The 21,888-nt window shown below is 48.2% G+C and overlaps 1 protein-coding gene across 2 annotated transcripts in view; it reads right to left on the reverse strand.

Moving 5' to 3' along the window:
* Positions 1–21,888, reverse strand: part of LOC144799370 (monocarboxylate transporter 13-like) — a 594,222-nt gene that overhangs the window by 266,332 nt on the left and 306,002 nt on the right. The window contains exon 1 of one of the 2 annotated variants that reach the window (XM_078670639.1): positions 2,449–2,574. The exons of the other annotated variant lie outside the window; for it this stretch is intronic. The gene's annotated coding sequence lies outside the window, so the exon portion shown is untranslated. Of the gene's footprint in view, positions 1–2,448; positions 2,575–21,888 lie in introns of those variants that run through there. 2 annotated transcript variants of the gene reach the window in all.

Here is a 21,888-nt window from a genome sequence, read left to right on the forward strand (position 1 = left end):
GTACAACCATACCCCCACCCATAATAGGAGGGTGAACAGCTTTCTGCTACCTTGGGAGGCAGATGGGGCAATTGCTGAGATCTGCCCCACTCCCGGGGGAGGTAAAAAGCCTACTAGGCACTAGGGATTTCTTTTTAAATAAAAATAGAGAGGTGGGGCTGCCCAGTATAGGAAAGGCCATGCCCCGACCCTTAAAAAAACGTGAACAGTCTTTCTGCCCCCCCGGGGGGTGGGGCAGATGGGAGCAATTGCCTACGACCTGGCCCTGGAGGCAGAAAGCCCACTAGGCACCATGGATTTTATATTAAAAAACAAATAAAGGAGTGGGGGCTGCTCAGAATGGGCTTGGCAATGCCCACACCCCTAATTAAGAGGAAACAGTCTTTCTGCCCCGCTGGGGGGCGGTTGGGGGCAACTGCCCCTGATCTGCCCACCCTCCAGGAGGCAGAACGCCTATTAGGCAGCAGGGATTTATTTGAAAAATAAAAAGAGAGCGGTGGGGCTGCCAAGAATAGGAATGGCCATGCCCACCTCTAATAAAAGGGGAAACAGTCTTTCTACCTCCCTGGGGGAAGATAGGGGCAATTACCCTCGATCTGCCACCAGGGGGCAGAAGGCCCACTAGACGCCAGGGAATTAAAAAAAAACAATATAGGGGTGAGGGCTGCCAACATGGGCTGCCCATGCCCTCACCCCAACTAAAGGGGGCAAGTCTTTCTGCCCCCCCCTCCCCAGATTGCAGACTGGGGTACTGTTCCAAGGGGGGGGGTGCAGAAAGCCCACTGCATGGCAGCAATATATATATTTTCAATAAAATAATAATAATGGGTCTTTCCAATCCTAACATTAGGTCTCACCTCAAGCAAGGGATCCCATAGGCCTTGGTTTGATTTGTTCCAGTAGCGGGTCCTAGGCCCAGCCACAGAAGTGGGGCATCATTTTTATTGGTACAAATGGGATAATGCTGGGTGGTAGGAATTTTGTAGAAACCTGCAAGTTCTGGATTTTACATCATAGAAATGTGAGGGAAATGCACGATTGTAGGTAAAGTAGGAGGTTTGTAGGGCATTGTGGGTAAAAAAAATGCACTTGTTGCTTAACCTTTAGTAGCTCACAATGATTTCCACTTATAATAAGTAGCTCTCATTACATCAAAGGTCTGAGACCCCTGTATTAATACCACCAACCATCTTCATGAACTCACACCCCCATCATCCCCACCCCACTAATTATCACAAGGAAGTCCGGTTAATTTAACTCCCACAAAAACCACAAAAACAAAGTAGAGTGAATGGATGGAATAGTTTGCATGAGGAGTGGACAAGACTAATCCATTTAACCAACAATAACCAATGACAATGGTTCAACAATTGACGTTGGATTCTGGAACAGCATTCTGCCCTGCATAAAGTGCGTCGCCAAAGAAGTAAACACTGTATAAATGCAATTACAATACAATACATATGGGGTCCCTTACGAGCTAAGCTGAAGACACTTGCAAAATGCACCAGTTACAGATGTGCAATGTTGAACAGGTGCAGTCTGAGGAAAACTTGCAAGAAGCATTATAGAATTTTAAAACATATAGTTTAGAATCTTTTACATAATTAGCATAGAATATGCCATTGAATTTTAAATGTAATTTCTTATGTTTGCAAAACTCCTTTTATTGTACGACTGAAAATAATTCTGGTAGTGCCGAAATGGTTAGCCGTCTTGTGGCTCATGACACCGTTTCCTAACATTCAAACACGGTGGATGAATGAATGAGTAGACAACTGACGTACTTCAATCACTGCTGCTGCGACAGCCTGCAATAAAAGGGATCGATTGTTTCCAAACCTTTGACTTCCATCTTTCACAACATGATAAATCGCAAGATTATGGCTAATGTAATTTTGCAATCAGAAAAATAAAAAATAAAATATCGTGTTCATTTAGAGCGCAAAGATCCTGGGTATTTGCCCGCAAGTACCCATATTTAAAAGCCGCTCACAATCACAATAGCTGAAGCTGGTAAAAATATTTTTACGGTGGCAGAATTGTGTAAAATACCGGTCTCAATCTCTTTGCACACAGCTGTCACCTTAGTGTTTCTTCTAAGCCCACCATAGCTGCCGCCCTCGTTTATTTACCTTTGAAGTTGACATCAGACTCCTCCTACTTCGATGACGTTACCGACATCGGCTCCGCCCAGTCCACGTGGGACTTTGACAGGAGGGCGGTACCATGCAAACCGCGACCAAAGGGGCGTGCCCGAGCGAGGAAATAGTAACTACCCTCACAAAAGAATGAACAAGCCCCGCCCACACATGCTAAATAGCTGCCCACAGAACGCTGATGCAATTCATAGGATACAGGTGGTCGCCTCGGGCAAGCCGCGCCTTCTGATGCCGTTGCCAGAAACCACGAGCCCCCTCAACTGCCATCTAACAAGCTGTCACTCACCCTAGACCTTTCCGGTGAGCGCGTGCTTCCTCCCGTGCAGACCGGGACTCACATGTAGCGATGCAGACCGGCAGCCGACTGCAGGCAAAAGCCTCTGACAGCGCGTGCGCCTGCGCGCGCACCCTTCGTGTCAATCACGAGCATAAACATGAAAAGAGGGCAGTGGCCCAAGGGTTCTGTGACATAAAAAAGAATAACCCGTTATGCTGACTCATAGAACACGGTAGTAAAAAAAAAAAAGTGACGAGATGAACAAATAATTACAACGTTCTGGCTCAGGAAGATAGCATCACTGTATTTCTCTGTAAGATTGACAAAAAAACTATTTGATGAATTTTATTGTCATTATAAGTACCCTGTGTCAAGACTGGAGGCGAGGATTCTGCTTTTCCCCCCTTCAATAGCATATCCAGAAGTCAGTTTCAATATTAGACAAAACCATCCACACATCCATAGGATTTGCGTTTATAGCTGTTGGTTTTGTCTATGTTACTTGCAAAGTATTATTTAACCCCTTCGCTGCTAGGCCTTTTCCCCACCCTCACTCAGCGCACGCAGGAAATTCTCCTTACTTTGCCGGTACTTGCTGCTCTTTTCTCCTTGCCGGGGCATCCTGTTTGTGACCCGACCTGCTCTGCATCAGCCCACTGCCGCATCCAGTCTCTCCCCGCCGCCGCAGCTTCTTCTACCTCAGCGCGGCTGCAGTGGGGGGGGGGGGAATGAGGGGCACGGACACTACAGCTACCAGGTGCCCTTGCGGCTAGAAAGCTGCTTCCGGGAGGATACGCGACAGGAGGCGCTTTAAATTCAGCCCTGCCCTCCGCGTCGCGGGACGCCGAGCGAAGCCCGGGCAAAGGGCGGGCCGTCTGCGGCCGTCAGGGGCCGGGCGAGGCTGGGCTGGGCCATCCCTTTTGGTCTATTTCTATTTCACTTGCTCCAGCTTGCGGATTGCAAACTTGTAAATACTGCCTTTTATTTAATATATAGTTATATACTGTATTATTCCTATTTTTTAATTCTTGATGCAATCATTAATACTGTATTTTTAGCGTGTTAATATAGTGAATATCTCTCTGTGCTATCATTCTAACACATCTAGATCTATCGCTAAAAGACATGAGGAAAAATACCCCCATTCATTCGAATGGGAAAACAAAAGCAGTTGTGAATCCCCCCTACCTACCTTGATAGCAATAGACCGAATGCTGCAGCAGACGATTGGGGTGGTCGCCTCTGCTATTGAAAGCACAGAAAGACGCCTCTCTCTGCCACCCGGCTTCCTCCCCCCCTTAGCTAATACAAATACGTCTATGCTAACCACTAACTCCCAGGATTCCTTACTAGCCCCCTCTTTTGTTGCTTAGCCCGGAAGAAATAGTATTACACCAATAAATGAGAGGTCATTCAGGGATCACACGGACGTAACTGAATTATTGCCTCTAACTGCAAGGTTATCCGTGACTCCCTCTCTATGTGTTAGCAATCAGATCAGTGACCCTGTTCCTCTAGATGAGGACGTCTCAGGCAAAGAGGGACATGATATCTCAGGGAGCCCAATCCCTATTTGAAATATTAGTGATAGCCCCTGTGTGAGAACTAGAGGACAGAAGGCTAGATCTAAGCAAAAACATACTGCTAGAGAAAGGCAACCTAGTAAAACAAATAAAACTAGCAAAAGGAATACCAAATCCAAACAAAATAAAGTTACGGAAAACTTAAATGGGAGTAGAGGAAGTAGAGGGAGCGAGGAGAATTATCAGATCGAGACTGTCCCTTTACCAACTACTAATAGGGACCTAAAAGATGATTCATTCTGGGAGAGAATGGAAACCCTTTTAATGACTTTTTTAGAACCTATTACTCTAAAAGTCAAAAATATAGAAGTAAGGCTAACTAACATCGAGGGTAAGCTTGACAAGCAATCGACCCTAAGTGAGGTTAAGTCTTTACCCCACATTAGTGCCACATGTTCTAAAACTGGCTCATTAGCCCCCGCTAAAGTGTCAGTTCCAGCCATAGTGGCAGTTCCTGTTAAAACACCAGCTCTAACTAAAGTACCAGCTAAATCCAAACACCTCAATCCAAAGCTTACTGATCGGCCTGATCACAAAGGCTCAAGAGGAGACACTATAACTCATGATAATGGGCCTGTTGACTCACCTAGGGTAATCCCGAATGTGTCCGCGTTTGTACCATCTCAACAAAACAGAACATTAGAGGACCATTTCGAGGAAGGAGTAACCCAGAATCTCTTTAATTTAAATCTCCCGCCAGAAGCAACACCATATACTGTGGTCTTGGCAAATGTACCTCCACTTCCCCCTAATACTGTTGAAAACTGGTCAACCCTGAGAGATAAATCTCTTTATTTCTTGTCATCTAGGGTTGGACTTAAAAATCATCTTTTCTCAGAGTTCAAAATGGCTAGACAAGCAAGATGGGTAGGCACATCGAATAAAACGTTGAGGGGTGACTGCGTAGTTCTACCATTTAGGTCCCCTCAACTGGTCAATACAGTGTTGGAAAGAGTGGCCATGGGGACTTATGATTCACACCTTGTTAACATTCTCCCCCTTGGTTACTTTTATTCCCCTCCTCGACCAATCAGGCCCGCTGCCTGCCAATGAACTCAGAAGAACCATGGGTCAGAAGATATAGAATTCCTACATTTAATTACCATGACACTCTCAGTGGTCTGGAAAATATCGACTGACTGCGGTCAGTTACTACTAACCTCATTGCACCAGGTTTAGATGAAGTTTCTCATCCTGATTTCTGTATGAGTGAACATGTAGTTACATTTGGGGAGAAATTACCACCAGTAGTGCCAGCAATGTGTGAGGATGTGGAGCTTGGGGGGGTGCTCTGACAGCAGACGAGGACATAGGGCGGGGGGGTGACCAATTGGCCCCCCTTTTACACACTGACCCCACCCTGATGTCCCCTGCAGTCTTGTCTATCCCCCTGACAAGTCCATCAGTGCTTAAAATTTCATCATGGAACATAGCTGGTATCAGATCTAAAATTGAAAACCCAATTTGGAGGGATTTTATTCAATCCCAAGACTTGCTTTGTTTTCAAGAAACATGGAGCCTTGAACCAGTTCACTTGAACGGCTATAGAACTTTTTGTACTTCAGCTGTAGCTGTCCCTCATGGAAGACCTAAGGGTGGCTTGAGTGTCTACTTGTCTAACAAATTAGAGCTTGAGAAAATGATTGAACCTGTTAAAGACATTTATTTTCAAATTTTGGTCCTTGGTCTGGCTTGCGACACCCCAATTGCAATTGTCAATCTATATAATAATATTCCCAGTGATGATGTTACGAATGTCTTAGGGAAATTGACTAAAGCCTTGTTTGTACAGGAAAAAAATTTTAAGCATAAATTGATGGTAATCATGTTGGGGGATTTCAATTGTAATTTGTGTGAATTAACTAAGGACAATAGATGCGGCGTAACACGGGATGATGGTGAGGGACGTTTCCATTTTAAACATACTATTTTAGGGGAACAATTTAATATCTTGCTAGCTAATTTCGATCTAGCGTTTGCAAATGAAATGTGTATCTCTACCCCTACTGTAGCCCCAACATTTAATGGTAGAGGTTGCTCTACAACCATAGACTATATCACTATTTCTAATAAGTGTGGGAACAGAATCCATTCTTTTAATGTTCCTGATATAGTATTGAGCGTTCACTTTCCGCTTTGCGTGTCTATTCTGCTGCCTACTGTATCAACACTGATCAATGATAAAGAATGCAACAGCTTGGACGCTGACTTAGTAATTGGTAAAACTAATGGATATACATTAAAATGGGCTATGATAAATGAGGCATAGATAATTAAAACAGTGGTCGATAAATGCTCTTTAGAAATAACTACGTGTTTAGAGATAGATTCACCACCTGAAATTTGCCTTGCATCCTTTTCTGTAATATCAAACGAAATTAAAAACTCCCTCACTAGGCAATTTAAGAACCGAAAGAAAGAGGGAGGCTGGTTTGATTCCAGATGTACTAGGGCCTATGCAGCCCTAAAAAAGGCGCTGCACAATAAACCTAGATCTGCTGAGGAAATCCGCAGATCTAGGAAAGATTACAAAATGGCAATTAAAGATAGGAAAAATACTCTGAGGTCTGAAGCTTGGGAGGCTCTTCATTCAGCCTCCATAACAAATGATAGCGTGAGCTTCTGGAAAATTGTGAGAACTCCCTTCCTTAGTGAAGATGTCAGCCCGAAAATAGACATAGCAATATGCGACTCAGATTGGGTCAGACACTTTTCAAGAGTGTATGAAGGAGAAGAACAAGTGGGGTCTTTGATCCCCACTCTTGATCATCTCCCTAGCAGAAACCTGCATTTTACTCTCGAGGAGGTTGAAAAGGCCCTGAGTAGAAGTAAGGGCGCTAAGGCGCCTGGCCCAGACGGGGTTCCCATAGATATATTTAAGAGTGTTTCTTATCTATGGGCGCCCCTTCTGGTCCAGGTGCTTAACACTAGCTGCGTTGCTGAATTCCTGCCCACCTGGGTGGAATCCGTCATAGTTCCGATTTACAAGAAGGGAAATAGATAGGACCCCGCCTGTTATAGGCCTATTTCCCTATTGGATTCCTTCACAAAGATAGCCGGCAGAGTTATTCTGGACCGACTCCTGGAGTGGGCGGAGGAAAACTCTGTTCTGTCTGATCTTCAGTACGGCTTTCATTCCGGTCTGGGGACAGTAGAACAGGGTTTGAATTTGCTAATGTTGGTCGGGAAATACACAAGGGCAAAACAGGGTAATTTGTTTTTGGCCTTTGTAGATCTCTCGGCCGACTTTGATTGTGTGGTCCATTCTAAACTGTGGTTAATACTAGAACAACTTGGGGTTGAATCTAACATTATTTATTATCTTAAACGTTTTTACAGCAACGCGTCAGCCCGCGTTCGCTTTGGCCTAAATGGAGAACGCACCGACAAAATTCCAATCAGAAGCGGGGTCAGGCAGGGCTGTGTCCTGGCCCCATTCCTTTTTAACTTGTATATAAATGGATTGGAAGACGTCTTGTGCAAAGATAGCTTGGATCCCCCATTTGTAGGAGGCCGCCCAATACCAGCACTTTTGTACGCTGACGATGCTGTACTTATGTCACGTACTCAAGTGGGCTTACAGCGGGTGGTTGACAGCTTTTCCCGCTTTATGAATGAGCTGGGCCTGAAAGTCAATACATCAAAGACTTTCACTATGTACTGTGGTAGGCAAAATAAATCCAAGAGTCCAATTTTTATAGCAGGACAGAAGCTCGAATTTGCCAAGCATTTTTCCTATCTCGGGATACTTTTTGCCCAAAATGAGGTGTGGACCCAAGCTGTTTCTGTTAAAAAGCTTGAGATTTTTCGATCGACCGCTGCTCTTAAAATCTTCTCAAGTCAACTAGGGACTAGACCCCCTGCAGAATTAATTCAAATCTATAAAGCCAAATGTGTAGCCGGTGCTACCTATGGTAGTGGGGTTTGGGGTTTTGCAAACTCCGCACCTATCCAGGTTGCTGAAAATTATTTTTTAAAATATGTCCTGGCACTCCCCAAAAGCTCCTCTAATTTTAACTGTCACTCAGAATTAGGCCTTTTTCACATAACAGACCTGATTAAAATAGAGCCAGTGCTGTTATGGCACAGACTCTGGACACAAGAAGCAACACATTTAAACAGAGATGTCCTGATAGACATTTTAAAATTAGAGGGTGCTAATAAAATACCATGGGTGAAGTATGTTTCTAATTTTTTAAAAGACATTGGGAGAGAAGAATTTTTTCTGAATCCTATGGATATCTTAGCAATCTCACGAAAAGATTTGAAGAAGTAGTGTCTAGCCCTTTTGGATTCCCACAGGACTGCAGCGGAGGTCTTAAAACCTTCTGTCCAGCAGCATCAATTGGTTTTAGCAACTTTTAAGATTCAGCCCTACTTAATCTATGTAACTAATAACTATGAGCGCTTTTTACTTTCGTGCTTTAGATTTAATATTTTCCACAGATTGGTTAGTTTCCCTATGATTAATAATTGGACGCACGATCTACCTCTTTGCCCTTGTGACAATATCTCACCCCAGAGTACCATTCATGTATTCCTATTTTGTAAATTGTATGATGAAATGAGAAAAAATGTCTTATTGCCATTTTTAAGAGAATTAGGACTTCGTCATTGCTGTGTGGCGATGATTAGTATTCAAGCCCTAGACAATCATGTATGTGTAGCAATAACAACTTTGTACTTAAAAAATGTGATGATCATTAGGAAACGTATGGTCATATAACTGCACTTTATAATTGTAATTGTTTCTCCCCCTTGTACTTGACTCCTATCAATTTAATGAATTCCTGTATTTTTATATACGTACCCTTTTTAATATTGTAATTATGCAATTTTTTGTCTGTACTTTTATGATTGCACCTAACAATCGAATAAAGATATAAAAAAAAAAAGCATTTATTTTTGGCTGTTTGGGATAGTTCACGCTTAGACCCCTGTAACTTTTTATCCTTATAAGGTATCCAACAGCTGCGGCTTCTCCGCTATGGCTAGCACTTTCAAATATTTGAAAAACCAAACACTACTAAAACGGGTTTCAAATCTTTTTTATTATCGTTTTATTTTTCTTGTGCCAAGTCTTGGGGTTGGGGCCAGCGTGGTAACAGGCTGGAGAAAAAGTGGTAGGCACTGCCTTCAATGCGCATAACCCACATGCGCAGTGAAGCTCTCTCCAACCGCCCAGCTGTATTGCTGGGGTCGGAGAGAGCAGGCACAGGAGGTCTGTCCTGGAGCGCAAATCATCGGCGCTCAGGCCAATCCTGAAGGTCGTGTCATTCAGTAGAGCAGCTTCAGGATTGGCCGCAGGACAGGCTGGGAGCCTCTGCCTGCCTGCAGTGGAGAGGAGAAGAGAGGAGCAGAAGAGCGCGTCGCGATGCTGGAGGGCGGCAGGTCTCACCTACGCAGCGCGCATGCGCTGCTGGAAAGGAACCTTAAGTCATCGGCACAGCTTTCCCTGCAAAAACCTGCACGCGTTGCATTGCTTCCGATGGCAACGCATGCATGTCTGGCGATTCCCTCGTGGGAGCGAGGAGCTGGCGCCATATGGCAACAATTATTGCGCCGGGCCTCTCGCTACCGCGAAGGAATCGCGAAGCCCCACTACTCTCGCCCCTCCCCCTGCAGCCGTGCGAGGCGCGCGGCTTGTGCTTGTTGTTATAAGAGATGCATCGCACCACAGTTAAGCTCCTAACAATATAAATCCATGAGCGATCCCCTGTGATGTTTCTTTGCTGGAATCTCAAGTAGGTTTTGAAACAAGATATTTGTAGAACTTGAAATAAAAAATTAAATCAAGCCAGTGTGGCAGTGTGGTCGGGATATACCTTATTATTTTTTTTAATCTAAAAGTGCTACCCCCATCTCCTCATCAATTGGATTTTTTCCGACACCTTCAAAATGCTGAAATTAAGACACAAAAGCCTCAGGGGAACCTAAACTAACATTTCCAAGTGCATAAACCCATCGACCGAAGGTTTTGTTGTTTTTCTACTCTTTTTTATGAGCCCTGGCCCTGTTTGCTGTGTCGCATTAATGGACACCATCCTGCATGTGGTCTTGGGCCGAGGTCTGGTGGAAGGATCGCTTCTGGTCTGCCTAGAAATCTGTCATCGACTCACTTAATAGATTTGTGATTTGTGAGAAAAAATTAATCCACCGCAGTTCTGCAGCCGTGTCCCAACACTGTTGCATTAAAACGTCTCTACCCAAGAAGTTAAAAGTTTAATAAACGGTTCCCACACTGATGTCGCCGGACCCGCCTTCTGGCAGTTTGGCAGAAGGCTCCATTTTGCTTGGCAGGGCCCTCGGCGAGGACTTTCCCCCCCTTGCTAATGACCCACGAGGCAAAAGTGAGAAATAAACTAATGCTATGAACTTTCATCGCAAACAAAAACACAGGTCCTTTAAAAGTAGTTTCTGACTTTTTTTAAACACATTTTCACAGTACAAAATAGAAAAACAAACTCTCACAGGTATTTTCTGTATAAAATCCTTTTAAGAGATGGTGTGTCCCCCCAGCTCCCATTTGCAGGGAAGAAGTTTTTGGATGGACTCGTAAATGTAACATTCTGCCCCCGCCGCCCCCATCACTAGCAGTAATTACCAGGTTTCCTGGTGATCTGGCACGGAGTTAATGAGAAATGTGTCAGATGAGAACAGTCATAACTGAAAAGTTAACAAGATGTTCAAGAGAACAAGTCTAGTAGGCTGTTAATGACATTCTTGAGGAGTGGGGGCGTTGGGGCTGGTGGTGGTGAGTGAGAGGGACAGTGTGTGTAGGAAGAAAGTATGTAAATAACAAGGAACTGTCCTTCATGTAAAACAACAGAAACTCTCACCTTAAACATATTTTCTGCATCCCCAGTGAGACGTGACTCGTTTATAGAGATTGTTCTTGGTTTTATACATGCAAATGTTTAAACTTCTTATATTCTTAACCCCTCCACTGCGCCCGCGATTTTGCGGAAGTGCGGCACTTCCGCAAAACGGGCGGGCCGTGTCGGCCATTGGCCGACGGCAGCACCAGCGAGGTAGCGTTGCCGTCGGCCAATGGCCGACGGCAGCATGGAAGGGGTTAACAGCCGACAAATAATTCTTTAACTGCATAGGAATTCGAAAGAGGAGAAAGCAGTCTGGGGCCATTCACTGCAAGATGCTTTTTCATGTGAATATCTCATTGAGGTCTATTGACAACTTTACTTTTCTTTATCATATTGCCTCAAATTTTGTGCTTTTTGTATGTGCTTTAACCCCTTCGACGCTCATGACGAGCCCAGCTCGTCATGTAAAGTGCGCTTTCGCAAAATCCAGCGTACGGGTGGGAATCATGCCGCACGCATGCGGTTAAGCACTAAATAGCTCTACCTGGGTGGCCTGGTGTTTTGGATATAATACAGTACTCGGAAAATACATATGCCACAGTGCCCATTGCTTACTGTGTGCAAGTAGTACCCCCTACATTCTGAGCTTCGCACCTCACAACGAGCGATACTGTTGTAATCCCATGTGCTCCCCATTCCAAGCCTTGAAACTTGGAATTTTTCAGTATTTCCCCCACAAATATTGCCAGGTTGCACCAGGCAAAATTTGTGGTGGCAAAAAGCGTGGAATTTGTGCCCTACTTCTAACTCCTATTGGCGCCTGAATTGAGATTGCTAGAGCACTCAGAAGGTGACTTCTAGCCTTAGTTGATATGGACAGGAAATCAAGAGCCCTGAATAGCTAAGCTTCAGTGAGATGTTACCATATTTGTTGTACTGTGTAACTTCTGCCTGGTATAGGTATCATTAATGTTTTTCAGCTCTTCTAGAGGTTAGCTCCAATGGAGGCAGTCAGAGTTGGTACTTATGCTGCCTGCCTTTACATGCTTCTTCATTAGGGTAAGGAGGAGGTTTGTTAATTTTAATGGGGGGTGGAAGTGGGTCAATCACATAAAAAAAGAATGTAGACTGTAGCAATGTTATTGTCTCAGATACCCGTCTTAGAGAGAAGCACACAAAGACAGAATCTAGGTGTGAGGCTTACTTTATGCCAAGGGTGCTGTTCTTCCACAGTAAATTGCAAGGGGGAGTCAGTATCCCTGGGAATATTTTTCTATATGACAGTGTAGCTATACCCCCGAGCAATCCTATTTGCATTCCATTACTCTTAAGAGATCTACCTTTTTTTGTTTTTTCCAGTTTGATTTTGCAACTGATTTATTGATTGTTCCGGGTAGAGAGCCTGGATGGGGCAACTTTTCATTTATGCATTCAAATGTTCACGTCTACAAAACAATAATCATCCTATTTGCGATATCCAAGCAAATAGAGTATGCACCAGTGAGAAGCTAAGAAGTACTAATGCTCAAACAGTTAGCCTAGTTCTCTCGCTCGTCTTGATGTAGAGCTCCTGCATTCCAACATTTTCTGGTGCCCTTGAATATTCTTCTGGATTTCAAATATGAGAACATTGTGCCAACCATAAATATGGGTGGGCAATGGAGCAACATGTTTTCTGTTTTTCCCATCCATAATATCGCTCATGAAAGAAGCATCATTTTCATAAACGCAGAGATGCATTCTTAACAACGAGCATCATTCCAAGTTTATAAATTCAGATAGAGTCTTCTGTGTTGATGATATAATGTTATGGTTTTTAATACATCTACCATTTAATAACCACTCACAATTAGATGTCTGAAGGCTTGACAGCTCTCCTGACTTTACAGCTATTTCACCTTGGTTATATCTTGGTTCAAGGGTGAAGGTGACTATCCAGTTAAAATCAAAGATCCTTATCTACTAGTTACTCTTCAACAAAGTACAACATGTTCTGCGCAGAAAGAGATTTGAAAAATTACAAATCACACTTTATAATCTACTCTATTTGATGCTGTATTCTTCTAGCTCTCATTATCCTGGGTTCACAATGTTCCTGAGATGTAATGTTCCTTGCAATTCGCTTTGCCAGAATACCACCTCTTAAGAACATTTTACCTAGTCTCCATTTTAAAATTTGTATAAGGCCTGCTTTGGTTTTAACAACACTCTCTTATACAAGTCCACTGATTCCCTCACAAGAAACATTCAATTTGAATCATTTCTGAAAATTTTGTGATTGCGTTTTTGGAAACTATCGAAATCCATGCTTGAGGCTATGTAACATTTTAATCCTGTAGTCCAGTTGTTCCCAAAGTTTTGGCTCCTGAGGACCCCCATTGAGTCAGCACCGGAAGCCGGGGACCCCCTAGTAATCTGTATAATTAAAATTTTAAACAGTAATCCAATAAAAAAAACCACATGTGTGAACACAAATCAAATAGTCGAATTACTGAGGATTTTAGTATTTAATATTGAAAGAATCTGCAAAAAACTAAAAACTTTATTGGGAAGGTTGGTGCTGCATCTCCATGACTAACTTTTAAATGGTTGGTTTTATTTCACACTACGAGGCGGTAAACATCCTTTACAACGCAACTGTTACAACAAAGTACCTTTACGACGCAACCATTACAACGCAACTTTTACAACGACTTGCGCTGGGGGGCGCTCTAGGATAGGGAATAGGAAACACATACACATATTGGGCAGATTTACAAGACCCTTGCGCAACCGGTGCGTCACAAAAAGTGACGCTCCGGCGGTGCATTTTAGTGCCTCATATTTATAGGAACAGGAAAAGCCACCCTGCGTGAGTTTTCCTGTTCTTATAAATATGGCCCCTTTGCACACAGGACTTTGCGTGAAAGGTGCGTTTCATGGGTTTTGCTGTGAGTGTTCCCAAGCAACACCCATGAAACCAGACACATTTCCAGATTTACAAAAAAATCATGAATCTGGAAATGCGTCCGAATGCTACACCTCCCCAAGGGAGGCGTAGGGAGGTGCAACAAGAAGAAATGTATTCATTTTTCCTCATTGTTTAGGAAAATGAAATCCCCTCTAGTGATTGTTTATGTGCAGAAAGGGAATCCTACCTGAACATAAACAATCTCCCCACAACGCAGGCATCCTTGCACCATGGTACAAGGGTGCCTGTGCCGGCGCATGGCTGCAGTTTGTGCACCAGCGCAGGGAGAGCACTGAGATGCAACATACTATTGTAAATATGTTGCATCCCTGTGCTTTGAAAGTGACTACATGCAGCACAGCCAAATGGCTTGCAGCACTCACTGAGTCACTTTCCTTGTAAACCTGCCCCATAGAGACAATGAATCATACATGTAATAACATAAGGTAAAGGTGACTACAAGTTGTAGGATTCACATCATTCATACTGGTAGGCATAACACAGTGTTTAGCATTAACTTTAACAATGAAACTTCATTTCCATTCAAATAAACCTTTTTAGCAGTATCAGGATAATGAAAGACTGGGAAGAAACTTAAGTTACTATCTTGTACCATGCAGTTTGCAAACATCTTTTTGATGCCAGTTTATACGTCTCTGTGCTAGATCACAATTGTCACTTATAAACTGCACAGTAACTAAAGAATCTCTGTGACAAAATCAGTAACCCATTGACCTATGCAGATCAAACACAGTTAAAAAAATAAATACAGGCACACTTTCTTTGCAAGAGGCATATTTACCCTCTGTGCTACATTAAATAGGTCAAGCTGCCACTGGACAAAACTCATCTCTCCAGCAGGAACATTAATCACTGGTGTTATCTTGGTCTTGACACTTTTATTGTTGTTCGAAAACTTCTAATTATACTTGGAACATTTGCAGTGCTTTTAAAACTTCTGCCTGCTGACCCCTTGGGAATGTGTCACGGACCCCTAGGGATCCGCGGACCACAGTTTGGGAAACACTGCTGTAGTCAATAAATTTGAACTTTTAGGCAAATATTGAAAAATTGAATATGTTAAACTATGCTGCATACTTTCTGCTGCATAGCCAATAGCCAAGCCAAGCCATAGCCAATAGGTCTTGCCTTTGGAACTGTATAAGTGTTTAGCCATGCACCAGTTGATGTTGTTGCCCCAAGGATATTGTGCTGCACAACTAAATACTTATAAGTTCCCAAAGGCAAGACCTATTGGCTATGCCAATGCTTGCTCCTATTTGTTGTGCTTTCAACCTCCTTGAAATTAGTGGTACAAATTGAATTGAATTGAATGTAGTCTTGTAAAGCGCAGACTTAGCCCAAGGGCATCAAGGCGCTGGTGCGGAGCAACCGGACACAGGAAAAATAGAGCTTAAGCAGAGGTATCAGGAAAAAGCCAGGTTTTTAAGGCCTTGCGAAATAACAAAAGAGAGGCCTGACCGGATATCTCTAAAGGAAGAGAGTTCCACAATTTGGGCACGGCCGTGGAGAAGGCTCTGCCACCCCATTTGACCTTCTGAAACCTAGGGACAACAAGAAGTTGTTTATGTAAAGATCAAAGGGGTCTACTGGGGGCATGATGCTGGACAAGCGACTTGATGTCTTCAGGGCCGGCATCGTAAAAGGCTTCATGGGCCAGACACAGGATCTTGAAAGTGATCCTGCGGTCCATCGGAAGCCAGTGCAGGCTCCTAAGCGCGGCCTTGGCTGAATTGTGTCTAGGAAGATTCAGCACCAGCCGCGTTCTGTGCCATTTGGACCCGGTGGATAAGGCTCTTGTTAATGCCCATATAAAGGGCATTGCAATAGTCCAGTCTGGAGGACACTAATGCCATAGTGGCCTACTTACGTGCATCAGGGAAAGATGGTGGGAGATCTTCCTGAGGATTCTAATAATACCGAAACAGGTGGAAACAGCCCTGTTTACCTGAAGATCTAAGGAGAGGGCAGTATCCACTATCACACCTGTGGTTCTGAAAATTCTGGACTCGTGTAATAAACTTTGCCGCAGTATGACGATTTTGGTATCAAAAGACCGAGAATGGCCAGTACACTATGTACAAGCATTTTTGTGATATTCCAGTAACATTTTCGCCCTGAACCCTTGGCTTCCATTTTGTGTACGGCAGCCATTTTGTGAGTTGCCCTCACATAGGCTTATAACTACAGCCAAATTCGATTCCAAAGGACACGTACACCTTAATTGACTTCTCTGCGACCTGGGCAAGCTGAAACCATTGCCCCAGGCCGAACCTGCCCGGCCAGTTCCTTTCCCAGTGGCCGAGCAAGATAGCATCAAGGCACAGCCTACCATAAACCTTTTCTTCACACACACACCCTGCCTAATCTTGCTCACACCTGTCCCTGTTTCTTTCTCTACGACTTGCTTTACGAGGAGGAGGTGCCCGTTTTATTGGGGGTACACAGATATCTGATGAAAATGTTGGGCCTTGCCAGGTAATTTGTTGTGGGCTGGTCAAACTGAAATATGGGCTTGTGATCATGACTCTGCTTTTTCTTTGTAGTGGAAATACGTGAATGGTCAACAGTAATGCCAAGAATGTTTGCCTAAAGCTTAATATTTTGTATAAAAAGAGAAGCCTGGCATTGTAAGATTGAGCAGTCTCCTGAGAATATACACCGCGTTGTACTTCTAGGACGCCTGTTACTTGGTTGCAGCCTGTTAGAAAGGTGACCCGGGGGAGGCAGAAGATGTCTGACTGACCACCCCTAGGTCCACCCCTCTGTTGAGAAGTAGCCGAGCGTTATCGAGAGGCCTCCTGAATGAGGGCCCTCTCCTAGGATCGTACAGCAGAGTAATCACATCACTACAAACAGACACCACACAGGAGGTCAAGTTCTCAAGCTTTTATAAGTAATAACGGTTGCGGGTTCTTGGCAGTATATACAGCTGGATCGAGGGATCCGTAAAGTCTCGGACAAGGAGGGTAAGGTAGCGGGACAGTCTTACTCTGGGCGGAGGAAGGGATACCCTACGCACAGCTCTCAATCCTCGAGCTGGGGGGTTCCGAGAGGTTCGAGCCGCGGCAGCGCCAGCAGGCTAACGGGATGATTCAGCAAGGTAGGCCGCGGCGGCACCAGCAGGCTTTCAGATGGTTCAGCAAGGTAGGCCGCGGCAGCGCCAGCAGGCTCTCAGATGGTTCAGCAAGGTAGGCCGCGGCAGCGCCAGCAGGCTCTCGGATCGTTCAGCAAGGTAGGCCGCGGCAGCGCCAGCAGGCTCTCGGATGGTTCAGCAAGGTAGGCTGCGGCAGCGCCAGCAGGCTCTCGGATCGTTCAGGTTACAGGAAGGATGAGTTTGTCTGGTGTCGGCCGTGACAGCGTCGGCAGGGCTTCCAGTCCAGGATACAACTGGCGTCCTACTCCGGGGCTGGCCCAGATATAGGACGGAGGTCCTTTGATGTCCGGACCCTCGCGCCTGGGGGCCAGAGGGGCCGGGATGATGGTGTCCAGACACCCAGCAGGGGGGTGGAGCCAGCGCCCAGGGAGGCCGGAGGGCGATCGATACCAGGCGTCCGGGGACGGCTGGAGGGCCATCGAAACTCCTCTCCCTCCGGGATCTGTCGAGTGGCCACTCGACCACCTGGGTGGATCTTGGTGCCTCGATGTCTGGGCTTCGCTGGGGCTGGGGCCGGGGCTGAGGCCGAGGCCACGTGGTTGTGACGTGGTGGGCCCAAGATGGAGTCGGGCACGGCCTCGTGCTTCGGTCGTGATGGGCCTACGCTGGGGTCAGGCCGATGATGGGGATCCGGGATCGTAGCCGGATCTGTGGTGTTGGGGCGTGCAGGGTCGGGCAGAAGGGGCCGCCCGAGGTCCGGAGGAGGGCTGATGTCGTCCTGGGCCCGCCATGCGGGAGGGGTAGGACCACGCCATGAGGCCGGGTCCAACACGCGTCCCCCCCAGCTGAAGGCAGGGGAGAGTCATCCATTTTCTTGGGGATTCTCCTTGCCGAGGCGGAAGAATCTGGACAGGCCGTCGGCATTGGTGTGGTCGTTGCCGGGGCGATGCTCCACAGTGAAATCCATCCCCTGCAGAGAAATGGACCAGCGCAGCAGTTTCGGGTTTTCTCCCCGCATCTGCATCAACCAACGCAGGGGCTGGTGGTCGGTCTGGACTCGGAAGTGGGTGCCGAAGAGGTAGGGCCGGAGCTTCTTGAGTGCCCACACCACGGCAAAGGCTTCCCTCTCGATGGTGCTCCACCGCTGTTCTCTTGCCAGGAGGCGTCGGCTGATGAAGGCCACAGGCCGGTCGATTCCTTCGGGGTTAACTTGGGACAGGACCGCCCCGATGCCGTGCTCCGAGGCGTCGGTTTGGACTACAAACTCTCTGCTGTAGTCGGGGGCCTGGAGCACAGGGGCGGTGCACATGGCAGTCTTTAAAGTCTCAAAGGCTGTCTGGCACGCAGGGGTCCAGTGCACCTTCTGGGGTAATTTCTTTGATGTCAGTTCGGTGAGGGGCCCCACAATGCTCCCGTAGTCTTTTATAAATCGCCGATAGTATCCGGTGAGCCCCAGGAAGGCTCGGACGGCGGTCTGGGTGACCGGGGGCTCCCAGGCCCGGATGGCGTCTACCTTTGGTTGGAGGGGAGCTACTTGACCGCTCCCTACTTGGTGTCCTAGATAGGTCACGGACCCTTGGCCTATCTGGCATTTGCTGGCCTTGATGGTTAGTCCGGCCCGCCGGAGGGCCGTCAGGACTTCCCAGAGGTGGGACAGGTGCTCATCCCAGTGAAGGCTGTACACCGCAATGTCATCTAGATAGGCGGCGCTGTATTCTTCTAGTCCGGCCAGCACCTGATTCACTAGCCTCTGGAAGGTGGCCGGCGCATTTTTCATGCCGAAGGGCATTACTTTGAAGTGATAGTGGCCATCTGGCTTCGAGAAGGCCGATCGCTCTTGTGCACCAGGGGTAAGGCCGATCTGCCAATACCCTGCCGTGAGATCGAAGGTGCTGAGGTATTTGGCGGCCCCTAGGCGATCGATCAGTTCATCTGCCCTGGGGATGGGATGGGCGTCGGTCCTGGTGACTGAATTCAGTCCCCTGTAGTCAACACAGAACCGGAGCTCGGGAGCGGTTCCGGGGAAAGCGGCTTTCGGGACCAGGACAACGGGACTGGCCCAGGGACTGTTGGAGGGTTTGACTACCCCCAGGGCCAACATCTTGGCCACCTCGGATTGGATGCAGGCCCGAACCCGGTCGGGCACTCGAAAAGCTCGTTGTTTCACAGGGGGGCTGTCTCCGGTGTCCACATTGTGGACACACCACCGGGTGACCCCCGGCGTGAGGGAAAACAGATCCGCAAACTGCCCCAGCAGCTTCCGGCAGTCTTGTTGCTGCTCTGGGGTCAGGCTAGAGGAGAGCCGGACCCCTTCGAAGGAGCCGTCTTCTTCGGTGGTGCTGAGGAGATCTGGTAGTGGCTCGGAGTCGTCTTCAGCTCCGTCATCGGTCGCCAGCAGCAGGCTCCGTTCAGTGCGTGCAAAGTGCCGCTTGAGCCGGTTAGCGTGTAGAACCCGGAGGGGGTTCCTGGGGGACTCCATGTCTACCAGGTAGGTGACGGGGCTCTTGCGCTCCACCACCTTGAAGGGCCCCGTCCATTTGTCCTGGAGGGCACACGGTTCAACCGGGGACATGACCCAGACTTGCTGGCCCGGCTCGAACTCGATGGACGAGGCGTTCTGGTCATACCAGCGTTTCATTTCCTCCTGACTGGCCTCCAGGTTGGCCTCGGCAAGTTCCCTGAACTTCCGAGTCTGATTGCCGAGTGTCAGGAGGTACCGGTAGACATCCGGTGGGGCCTCTCGAACTGCTGTCTCCCAGCCTTCCTTGACCAGGCTAAGGGGGCCTCGAACCGGGTGTCCGTACAAGAGTTCGAACGGGCTGAACCCCAGGGATTTCTGGGGTACCTCTCGGTAGGCGAACAGGAGGCAGGGCAGCAGGACATCCCATTTGCGCCGGAGGGGCTCTTCTAGGCCCTTGATCATCCCCTTCAGAGTCCTGTTAAAGCGTTCCACTAGTCCATTTCCCTGGGGATGATACGGGGTGGTGAACTTATATGCGACCCCGCACTGTTGCCATAGGGACCGCATATGCTTCGAGATGAAGTTGGACCCCCGATCACTCACGACTTCTCGGGGGAAGCCGACTCGGGAGAAGATGCTCATGAGGGCTCGGCCCACCACGGGGGCCGTGACGGTTCGGAGAGGGATGGCCTCAGGATAGCGGGTGGCATGGTCCACCAGGACGAGGATAAAGCGGTGTACCTGCGAGGTGCGAGGGTCCAGGGGCCCTACGATGTCTATTCCCACTCGCTCGAAGGGGGTGGTTACCACAGGGAACGGCTGGAGCGGGGCTTTGACCTTCCCCCCGCTCTTCCCGCTGGCTTGACAGGTCGGGCAGGTCCTGCAGTGGTTCTGTACATCAGTGCGCATTTTTGGCCAGTAAAAATGGGTCACCAGGCGGCTGTAAGTTTTGTCCTGCCCCAGGTGCCCGGCGAGGGGCACATCATGTGCTAAGTTCAGGAGGAAGTCTCTGAAGCGGAGGGGTACAACCAGCACCCGGCCGGCCCCTAGCTCGGCAATCTTTTGCTCACTGTAAAGGAGGTCGTTGTCCCAGTAGACCCAGTGGGACCCCGCGGGGTCTCCAGCGGCTTGAGTAGCGGCTTGCTGTCGCATCCCCTCGAGGGAGGGGCAGGTTTTCTGTTCCTGCCGGAACTGTTCGCGGGTGGGGCCACCTTCTTGGCGCCATTGAGCGAGTTCTGGGAGGTGGTTGAGCTCGGTGAGATCCTCTTGGTCGGGCCTGCTCGGTGTTGGCGTCCTCGGGGACGACGGGTGGCGGAGGTGCGGGCCACTCTGGCTCCTCTGTTGGAGCTTCCCCCGCTGGGGCGGAGGCTCGGGCGGACATGGAGCGGGTGGTCGCACAGACCCACTCGGGAAGGCCTAGCATCCCCAGGTGCTCTCTTCGTTCGACGCCAGCCCATGGGGAGCTTTCCAGGTCGTTCGCAAGGAGGCAGTCCACGGGGGCATCGTCGCGGACAGTCACTTTCAGCACGCCCCATACTCCCCCCCACTCGAAGGGGATGCGGGCCATCTGACACAAAGTTTCGGAGTTATCTGCGGATCGGACTGGGCACAGGACGTTAGGAAGGATCTGTTCCGGGGTCACCAAATGGCAGCGGACCGCTGTTACGCTGGCCCCAGTGTCACGGAGGGCTTCGGTCCGGCGACCATTGATGGTGACCCACTGGCGGTACTTCTGGGTATTGCCGGGGATCGGCCCTGGGGGATCATGTCGTGAGTCCCCAGGCAGGCTAAGGTCATGGCGGCGGGCTCCCACTCGGCCTGCTCGTGGCCGTCGTCCTCTTCCTCACTTCTTTCTTCACCTAGGGCAGCTGCCGCGATCTGGCGTGCTGGGGGCCCGGTGGTGCCGGGTCGCTGGTTCATCGGGCAGAGGGGATCATTCGCATAATGACCCTGTCGCTGGCATCTGTGGCACGTAACGTTCGGGCGGGGCCCCGGCCGGGCTGGGGGGCCCCCTCTCCGGCCCAGGGATGGCGACGTGGAGGTAGGGGATGACCCCTGGGGGGTGTCTCGACCCCGGCTCGGGCCTACTCCGCCACCTCGTGGTCGGTGGTTCCCCGGGGACCCCCAGCCGTAATCTCCCATCGTGTTCCGGGGAACTCGGGTGCTTGCCCATCGGTCTGCCTCGACAGCGAGTTTTCGTGGCTCAGTCAATTTGCTGTCGAGGAGGTGCTGCCGGAGTTCGATGAAACAGTTATTGGACAGGTGTTCCCATAGAATGAGGTCGACCAACTGCTGGTAGGTGGTGACCTGGCAGCCCCGAGTCCACCCCTCGAAGGCCCTACTGTAATAGTTCACGTATTCCACCCACGTGGTACCGGGGATTTTTTTGCAGTCTCGGAATCGCTGCCGGTACATCTCGAGGGTGAGTCCGTAGCGAGTGAGGAGGGCGGTCTTCATGTGCTCGTACGAGGTCCTCTCGGTATCAGGGAGCTCCAGCAGGGCGTCTCTTCCTTCGT

The sequence above is a fragment of the Lissotriton helveticus genome, chromosome 12 (assembly GCF_964261635.1).
Source record: "Lissotriton helveticus chromosome 12, aLisHel1.1, whole genome shotgun sequence".
Taxonomy (NCBI): Eukaryota; Metazoa; Chordata; class Amphibia; order Caudata; family Salamandridae; genus Lissotriton; species Lissotriton helveticus.